The sequence below is a fragment of the Lactuca sativa genome, chromosome 6 (genome assembly GCF_002870075.4).
Source record: "Lactuca sativa cultivar Salinas chromosome 6, Lsat_Salinas_v11, whole genome shotgun sequence".
NCBI classification, from domain to species: domain Eukaryota; kingdom Viridiplantae; phylum Streptophyta; class Magnoliopsida; order Asterales; family Asteraceae; genus Lactuca; species Lactuca sativa.
The window spans coordinates 113,314,175-113,318,371 of NC_056628.2; positions in this window are offsets into that span (position 1 = coordinate 113,314,175).

Genomic DNA, 4,197 nt, shown 5'->3' on the forward strand with positions numbered 1-4,197 from the left:
TTGCTTAGATTAATGATCAAACGGTTTATGCTATGAAATTGTAATGTTAAAACAATGTACTGAATGTAAATAATATCGGTTATAATATTTCAATGCATGGTGATGAATGATGTTATGATTCATGTATAATCATTGTGATGGTATTCAATTTAAGTCACAAGAGCCCTCAGACGTTTCCGCTGTCTGGTTCGGGGGTGTGACACTATGTATGTTACATATGTTAAGGACTGGAAGGTCAAGAGGGTACGGACCGGAAGGTCGATATGGGTAGGACCGGAAGGTCTAACGGGATTTGGAGAAAAGTCCCCTGAGACACATGGATCGGAAGATCCTACAAAGTTATGGTCTGGAAAGGCGTATGTTGGGTATGTGGTATTTTGGGGAGCTTACTAAGCAATTTATGCTTACAGTTGTTATGTTATCTGTTTCAGGTACGAGCGAGGATCACGGGAAGGCGCCGGCATGATCCGTACACACTTATAGAGTTTATGATATTGAGATCTTGGGACATGTTTTGTTATGTTACAGTGGACACATTATGTTTTTATGATTATCGTGTGAATGAAAGTGTGTTTTAAAAATGAAAAATTGTTTTGAAAAGTTACGTCGTTACAATGAAGTCTGGGCTTTTCACTTTGAAGATTCTATTCTTGGAATTGAAGAACATGGTTCCACTATATGGCATGCAATGACACAGGATAAGTACATGCATATGGGCACCAGAAAGGTACTCAAGACTTTGGCGGATTACAATGCACTGATTGTTGAACATACTGACGTTCCACAAGATGAGAAGGATAAGTTAATGAGCAATCTAAAAGCAATGAGAATTATTTGATTTTCTCTTTTTCCAGACACTTTTTGTCTTGTGATATTGCAAAAGGTATATGGGATAGGCTGAAGGAGTTGTATTCAGGAGATGCTGATTTAGAACACTCTTTGCAAACAATGCTCTTATCTGAGTTTGGATCATTCATACAAAAGCCCGATGAGAAGTTAGATCAAACATTCAACCACTTGAAGCATTTGTTAAGCAGAATGCTGAAACACAATCTTGAGCGACGTGTTATTGAACAAAAAGTCACATTCATGAATGTACTTATATCCGAATGGAAGGCTATTTTTTCCACTGTTAAGGAACACGAACAATTCAGAAGCCATTCATTGGCCAACCTTGTGCGTATTCTGAGATCTCACAAAGATGAAGTTTTTAGGGAAGGGAAGCTTGTTTCCAGTGTTAGATCCTTGGCATTGGTTACGAACTGAAAGAAGACAACAGAAGAAAATTCCGAATCTGACCTTTCGGAAAGTGAAATCTCAAAAGAGGACAAGGCTCTAATGGTGTCCAATCCTAATAAGTTCTTTAGAAGAATTTCTCTCGTTAAAAAAATAAGTTCAAACAGGGCAACTCCAGTTCAGAAAAAAGCAAGGGATGAGAGTTACAAGAACTCTCAGAATGATGAAGAAAAGAAGTTACAGGGTGACTCTGGCTATGATTGTAATTAATGTCATTGTAAAAACCACTTCGGAAAGGAATGCATGCTAAGGAAGCAGAATGAGAAAAAGGAAAAGGAGAAAGACAAAGCATATTATGTTCAGAAGATAGAGGAAATCAGAAAGAAGAACATATCAAATACGAAACCAATGTTGATTGTGCAGGAAGAAAGTGATGATGGATGAGTCAAGGTGTGGTCTAGTGACTCAGAAGATGATGAGGTAAGGAAACCTACCCATGGCGGGTGCTTTGTGGTGAAGTCAGAAAAGCAGGATTATGCAGGCAAGTGCTTGATGGTTCAAAATGGGGTTTCAGAACCAAAAGGATATGCGACTGATGGAGGAAAGGCTTTAGAAAACTGCTTTGCTGCAAAGACAGTCTCGGAGCAAGTGAAAGAGTGCGAAAAAGTGATCGATAAGCTACATTCAATTATGAAATCTCTTAACATTCCTACTACCCGTTATGATTATGAATTAGACGATCTAAGATATACTATTTCTAATTTTAGTGATAGCTTAAAAAGAACTCGTCTTTGTAATTCTAATATGAATGATCCACTTAACAGGGTAGAATTTAAGGGTGAAGAGAAAAGGTTAAGATTAGAGGGATTTGAAGTAGAGCTCACTAGATCACGAGATGATATTATTTATCCTAAAAGAGACATTATTTCACTTTTGAAACAGAGGAATATTTTTTGTTTGATTGCTAAACGCTTATATTTTAATATTACTCAGTTACATTGGATTGTGAAATAGGAAAAGATTTGAATAAAATGATTTTACCCCTTCTTGAATTGAAAGAGGATGAAATCGATGCTGATTGTTATAAATATGAATCAATTGTTTCTTCAGACGACGTTTCTGATTCATACAGGGTTGGACTTGAGAAAATCGAAGAATATATATAGTACACAGACAACAAAATATGTTGAAAGAAATGTTTAATGAAAACGGTAAAGAGGAAATCAACTCAAATGCTACGCAGAAATATGACTTATTATGCAAGAAATTAAATTCAGAAAATACTTTTGATTTCAAAAACATTCGTGAATATGATGAAAGTGAAATGAGTGAAATATATATAGAGGAAGAAATTAATTGTCCTGCCTTTGTGCAAAATTTTGAAGAACCTAAGAAAAATTTGATTTCAGAAAACTCAATCGAATTCTTTCGAATTGTTGAAAACAAAGGTTCTAAAGTTTTGAAAGAAGAAGCAACTGTTTTTTCGAAAGTCCAAATTATTCCAAATCATTTTTTTCTTAAGAAAGGACTGAATAAAAATGACACATTTGAACTAACGTCACTGGTTGCTGATGATAATGCGAATGACTGCGATGAATTTTTCTGTTCGAAGCCAATAGATAATGCCGATGAAACAAAAGGTTTTTCTAAAATGACCTCTTGGAAAACAAAAGGGAAATACGTTTCAGAACGGTTGAATCGTGGGAACTTTGTTACGATAAGGCCGGACCAAGCGACACAAAAGATGTTTCAAGTGAAACCTCTTCGGAACAGAACGAAAAGCCAATCAGAAAAGAAAAACCGAAATCTAACATTCATAAATCTGCTGAAGAATTAATTGCAAAGAAAAGGTAGTTGAATGCTAGATATAGGAAGAATCTGAAAGTAGAAATCATTTTTGGAAGAATATGAATTCCAATCAAAGTTATGTTAACTTAGCGCAATCTTCTAATCAAAAAGTGAATTCATCTCAAATTCCGAAACCAAAATCAAGTTTTTCTCCAAAGTCACAGATTTCAAAACCAATAGAAAAATCAAAAAAATTTAAAGCTAAAAATAAAGTAGCTTCAAATCCAGAAGTAATTCTCAAAGAATATGACGCTAAGTTGAAAAAGGAAGAAAAATAATTTGCAAAAAAGGTGGCTCCGAAACACAAAGAATTTAGTCATTGCAAATCTAATTCTGTTGAAATTAATCTTTCTGACAACAAAGTTGAGGCTTTCAAAATAGAAAAAGGGATGAATCATAATTTGAAAAGAAAATCCTTTTGGGTTGACAAAACTAATATTTTTCCTATGCAAAAGAAATTCTCACGAGGACCCAAGAAGGCTTGGGTTCCTAAAACTCTCTAAATTTTGCAGCTTATGCGTGATGAACAGTATGAATTTGAATGGTACATCGACAAGACTGTTCTCGTCACATGACTGGGAGGAAAGAAGAACTAAGAGAGTTTCAGACTTTAAAGGATGGTGGAAGAGAGAAGTTTGGAAACAACGCCACTAGAGAGATAAAAGGCTACAAAATGATAAAATGGAGAATCCTCAATTCGGATGGTAGCATACATTGAAGGGTTTCAACACAATCTGATCAGTGTTTCGCAATTGGTTATAGGTACAGGTCTAAAGGTGTCATTTGATGAAGAATGTTCGGAAATACTTGAAAAGAAATGTAAAGCAGTGCTTCTGAAGTCAAAAAGGAAGGGAGAGATGTATCCTCTGAATCTGAATCCAATCATAGGGAAACCATCTATTTGCTTGCTTACGAAAGCATCTTTAGATGATAGTTGGCTATTGCATAAAAGGCTTTCCCATCTGAATTTCAATGATATTAACAAACTCGTCATTGGTGATCTTGTTCGCGGTCTACCTCTTTTGAAATTTGAAAAGGAACACTTATGTGTTGGCTGTGAGCTCGAAAAACAAACCAGGAAGAGTCACTCAACCATCATAAATACCAAAATCT